The following is a 5,786-nucleotide window of genomic DNA, read 5'->3' as shown; positions in this document are numbered from 1 at the left end:
CAGGTTTCCCACCCCTCTCTATGTGCTAAAAAGCTTTCCCCCTTCTCTAAGCCTTTTATCTCAATTGCCCACAGTTCAGTCAGAGACTTGTAAGCAGTTTTACATTTTGCAAAGTCACACCTTTATAGCTAAATATCTAATATTTTATTTCATTCTCTATTTCACAATGAGAAACTAGGCTACACCGTGTAGCTATATGGGCCACCAAAAAAAAGTCCCTAGGGTTACAAGTCCAATCATCAGTAAAAAACCCAACCAAAAAAAAACCCAAAAAAAACCCCCACAAACAAAAAACACCCCATCCCCACAAAACACCCACAAACTCACAAACAAAAAGCAAACAAACAAAAAACCCCAACAACAACAACAAAAAAAAAACCAAACAAAAAAAACCCACAAAAAAACCGAAGAAAACAACCAACGAAAAAAACAACCCCACAAAACATCAGAAGAAAGGGAAAAAAGGCGTTAAAGACTGAAACTGGGGCAAGTAAAGCGCGAATCTTTCAATCAATCCTTCACTGTGCCTGCCCTTCCCGACCCGCACCTCGGAGGGCTCCCGAGCCACCTCCTGTGCCCCTCGCCGTCCAAACCGCTCCGCCGCCGCTTCCTTTCCGAAAACTTTCAGAAAGTTTCATTCCGAAACTCCTTCAACTTTAAAGAAAAACTTTTATCCTTCTGGAGAACCGGCCCCAGTAACTGCTCGGCGTCACAGGCTCAGAAGGGCGGCTGCGGCCGCGGCAGGAGCCCGGCACCGTTCCGGTCAGGAATGACGGAGAAAGGAGGCGCGGGCACCTCTCCAGCATCTGGGAACTGCCCGGAGCCGCTTCTGCAGCCGAACCTCCCCCGGGGGAGCCTCTCCGGGCCAGGCCGGGGCCCGGCTCGGGGCCATCGTGCTCCAGAGGCTCCAGCCTTCCAGTCCCGCTCCCGGGATACCCTGAGGCGATGCCGGGTTGCGCCTTCCTGCCCCGCACGGACACCCAGTGCCCGCTGCTCCCCGAAACCCACCTCGGAGCTGGGAATGCGACCCGAGGGATGGGTGCTCACGGGCAAGTGCCCGGCAACAGGGAGAAGGATGGAGGCAGTGCCCAGACGGGAATGCCCAGCCCCGTCCTCCGCCCCTCGTCCCAGCGGCGTGCTCGCGGTATCCCCAAGGGAGCGGGGACGCGTCCAATAGAGCTTCTTAGGCATCCAGCGGAACCTCTTCTCCCAAGGGTTATGAATAACAACCAAATTACAAGTTTGCCTTGGAAGATTAAAGAAAAAACCCCAAAAAACAAGAACAGTGCCTGCTTTAAGCAGGAAGCGTTCTAAACTCTGAGTAATCCACAGGTGGCAGCACAGAGTCGGTTCCAGCAGCTCTCCGGGATGGATAATCGCGCTGCTGCTGGAAATCAGTAGTGTAAACCTGAACTTCAAAGGAAATTTGGGGGTTCACTCCCGCGTACAGCAGGAAAATTCCTTTTATGATGAAAGTACTTCCTCCCCTGGTTTCTGTCCAAGGGTAGCGTCAGTCACACCAAAAATGAATTTTAATTAAAGACATCTGTGCTGTCATAAAACACTCAAACCAGAATCCAATAGCAGAATATAATGTAATAATGACAACAAATGATAATAATTTATAATAATGGCCAAGAGCTGTGACATTCACCGTCCACATACTGGACTGTAAATTCTTAGTGTTCCAAAAAGCATTTGGGATTTTTTTCAGATCAGATCCCTTTCTTGAACTTATTTATTGTAAGGCTTCACTGGAAGTCACACAACAACATACCCAAGGTTTTGCCAAACCTGGTAAATTATTTCTTTCTTAATTACCACAAAAATAATAAGAACTGCGGGTCACTAACTCAGCAATAGTCAACAACAAAATGTTGTTAATACACCAAGGCTCCACCTCTCTTCTGAATCCTCATCCCAAATAAACAAACACCACCTGTTTTTTCAGAATCCTCATCCCAGATAAACACCACCTGGTTTTTCTGATGTTAGGCTGTAGGAAATTAGCAGAAAAAAATTCAGTGAAAGAAGGTACTGAAAGGGAAGGTCATTTTATTACACAAACTCTCTAGGCAAGTTGATTTCATACCCAGTTTCATACTCACAAGCTGTGGGCACTGAAGGGGTTTGGCCTGGATATTTCAGGTTCCTCTTCATGGGTGATAAAGAAAGTTATCTCTATAACCTCTTTTATCATTGGGAGTCTTTAGCTGCTACCTTCCTGTTGGGTGGAGAGGAAAAGGGGCAGCAGGAGTGGTGCAGGGCAATCTCTGTCATCTTCCTGTTGTTACACTACAGAATCTTCCAGTGACAAGTTTTCTCTGTTGTAGTTTTATCAGGCTTGACAGAAGCCACCCATTTCCCAGTGTGATTGACTAGAAACAGCATCCTTAGCAGTCAATACAGGACATTCAGTGTCTGCTGTTTCTCCAGCTGCTTTCACACACACTGTTTATACTTTCATGCACACACATGTTTATATGCTGTTCATACCAGATGCAATATTTATCTTACAAGGCCTTGGAATGTCTACTGATTTAAACCATCACTGCTCACGGGAACATCAGAACTGGCACAATTGCAAGCCCCTGCCAAAATTAATTGACAAAAGATGCCCAGGTAGTGGCCAAGAGCCCACATAAGCCTACAAACACTTTCTCATTTAAGACACAGATGTGTGAGAATATTTGGAGCACGGCTACTAAGCTGTCCTAAGGAACAGAGTGGTGTTTGAACCTTCCCCAAAGCCATCCCGGGCTCCCCCTGTGTTAACTTTGCCTCTTCCGCTGCTCTCAGTACCTTCTGACCTGTGAAAACAGAAAGCTCCTGCTGCCCACAACAGGTCTAAATTATTCCCGGAGTCTGGAGCTCGGGGCAGTGCCTCTTCCCGATGGATACAGTTGTCCTTGGGGATATCTTCTCCACCACTATGCTGGATTTAGTGCAGCCCTTTCCCTGCCAACTAACAAACCAGAGCCACTAGGCTTTCCAGCAAGATTTCAACACTACCACTACCTTTATTCAACATTTCCCTCTGTCTCCCCGGATCAAGAGGTAGGTCTTGAATCACTTTCACTCTGCCAGCTTTCCCTTTTTTGTTCTTTCTGAAGCAGGTCAGATCTCCAGCAACCCACTCGTTGTTTGAGACTGATGTACCTATACCCTTCACACGCTTTTTTAAGGAGAAAAATACATTAGCAAGTCTCCTGTGCTCACCTGCCTTCACTGTAGTTGAGAGCATTTCAGAGGGAACCCCAGAGAACAGTACAGTTTAAAGTAAATTTATCCAAAAGTGCACTGTGCCATCAAAGCACAAAAGAAGTGAAGTCTCAGGGACATTTCCCTGTTCTTATTTAATAAGAATAAAAAGGGCATTTGGGGAAATTCAGTGCTATAGTAACTCACATCTACTGAGGTGGAAAAGTTTAGACGAATGTTGCTACTTCTTCAATGGGCTGGAGAAGCCTAGAGAAGAAAGAACAAAATTATAAAAGGGTCTAGAAAATAAGAAAGCTGCTTTTTTAGAAAGAGGGAATAAACTAGAGCTGAGCAGGGAAAGGACAGTACTGAAGTAGTAGGTGAAGATCAGAGGCAATTTTAGGGCAGAGGCAAATGGAAAGTGCTCTGGGCAGACCAGCAGTGGCAGAAGAATCAAAATCTTTTTCTATTCAGAGGAGAACAAGACACAAAAATCCCCTTCTTCCCCATTCTGTGTTCTCATGGCAACTGTTTCTTTTTACAGGGACCTGGCTGAGCTCAGCAATCAAAGTTCTACAAAGTTCTTCGAATATTACCTTCTCTGGTGCCTGTGGTAGCCAAGGTGACACAGACTCTCTGGAGAGACAAAGCCTTTGAAGTCAGTGAGAAGGAGAGTAAGCAGAGCACCCCCTTGTCCTAAAATCTAGAGAGGTCCTTGTTCCTCTCTTTTTATTTCTTCACCTGTAATATACCCTGCATGCTGGTGGAAAAGGAAACCTGAAATTCCTTCTGTCAGGAATGAGGCCTATTCTTTATTTTTTTCCTCTGCCTTCTGGGTGGACATACTCTGCTGTTCTTCTCTTGATTTCTGGTCTAATGACCTCTTTTAAACAGGGCCATTTGAGCCACTAACCAGTGAAACCTGTGCAGGTTTAAGGCAAAGGATATGAAACAGCTGATCCAAGTTGCCATTAATTAACAGGGAAAGAAAAAAAGGATAGCTAGTGTGACACAAATTCCAATAACACCCAACCCAAGTCATAAATGCTCAAATTGCTCTTGGAGGTCCAGCCTGGTCATTTTGACAGCAATTCAACCATGAGATCATGGGCAAACCACATCTTTTCTCTCCAATTCACTTCTATAAAACAAACAAGTGTTAAATATCTTGAAGTTTGAGATCCTGCCAGTTTCTCCAGTGCCACCTGCAGAGCATCTCCCAGCAGAGAAAGGTACCCATGTGGGTAGGGATACAAGCACAAAGAAGTTCTGGGGTCCCTTTCAGTGTCAGGAAAGGCATGGATACATTTTGCATTTGGATTGGCTTTCCACCTCCAGAAGAGCTGTGTAAAATGGAAGAGACCTGAATTTAAACTTTGCCAAAAAAGCAGGTTTGGTATTACATGGACTTAACAGGAGTGGGTGTTGCCTGCACATTTTCTCTTTACGATTTCCATTTCCATGAAGAAAGTTAGCTTTGAAAAGCAATAGTTAAACTCACTCCTCTCTTCTTTTGTTGTGTTTATACAAATACACTGTTGGCTTCCAATCAGAGCCACACCTGAAGATCACACACATATCCCAAGGAAAAAACCACAGATAATTTCACTGAAAAAAATTATATTAATGAGCATTTAGTCTCAGGAAACTCTCGTTTGAGGAATGCCAAGTTGAAGACCTCTTTGTAACCTGCAACACGACGGATTTCAAGGCAAGCTGAATCAGCACATGATTTTCGGGATGCAAGGAATGGTTGTCTTCTAAATGCTGAGCAACTCTTGGTTAAAATATCGCTCCAGATTGAGTTCTAAAGGTCCCTCTAGCACTGCACCTTCTTTTATCCGTCACCAGCGTGGAGAACAGACTTGGGAACATGTCCACATTCCCTTCCCTGCTCCTTTGCAAGAGCTCTTTCTCCAGGGGAGCAAGGAAGGACTGACCCAGTGCCCAGTTCCTTCTGTCAGTGCCTTTCAACACCTTCCCTTCCAGAGACCACAGTCTGTGTCTGCTGCACGAAGATGCTCACAGAATCATCTCATCCTGGAACGACTTTGGATGTGGTGATTGTCATTTCTGGATACCTGGAGTAGGGTTGCTGGACACCAAAGCACTGTTTGGAAGTCCAAAGAGAGAAAACACAGCGCTGGTGAGTTACTATGTTAATGAAAGGCTCACTGGATCCTTTTCCCCGTCCGCTGGTGATCTCTCCCACTAGAGGGAACTCTGAGGCCACCAAAGACAGGGCTCTGTGCTGAGGGTGCACCGCGACACGAGCTGTGAGAGGAGCCTTTGCAAATACATTGAGGGCACATCTCTGTCACATGTCGTGTAAACCACACAAAGAGCTGGAAGGGGACTTTTCCAGCTCCATCCCTTGAAAACATAACTTCTTTTTTAAAAAGTACTTATTGTTTTAACTTGATATACAAGGAAAAACAAGTACCAAAAAAAAAAGACGAGAACAAAAAAAAAAAAAAACCCAAAACCCCCCCCCCCCCCCCCAAAAAAAAAAAAAAAAAAAAAAAAAAAAACCAAAAAAAAAAAAAAAAAAAAAAAAACCCCAAAAAAAAAACCACCCCCAAAAA

At 44.9% G+C, this 5,786-nt stretch overlaps 1 protein-coding gene across 3 annotated transcripts in view; it reads right to left on the bottom strand.

Moving 5' to 3' along the window:
- Positions 1-2,162, bottom strand: part of LOC108500703 (OX-2 membrane glycoprotein-like) — a 15,532-nt gene extending 13,370 nt beyond the window's left edge. The window contains exon 1 of one of the 3 annotated variants that reach the window (XM_017821874.1): positions 2,109-2,162. The gene's annotated coding sequence lies outside the window, so the exon portion shown is untranslated. Of the gene's footprint in view, positions 1-547; positions 647-1,008; positions 1,106-2,108 lie in introns of those variants that run through there. The other 2 variants (XM_017821872.1, XM_017821873.1) reach the window with 2 other exon arrangements.
- Positions 2,163-5,786: the final 3,624 nt, after the last annotated feature.

This window comes from Lepidothrix coronata, unplaced genomic scaffold (assembly GCF_001604755.1).
Source record: "Lepidothrix coronata isolate B3197 unplaced genomic scaffold, Lepidothrix_coronata-1.0 Scaffold93, whole genome shotgun sequence".
Lineage (NCBI taxonomy): Eukaryota > Metazoa > Chordata > Aves > Passeriformes > Pipridae > Lepidothrix > Lepidothrix coronata.
Note: the sequence above shows the minus strand (reverse complement) of the source record. Positions and strands in the feature narration are given on the sequence as shown.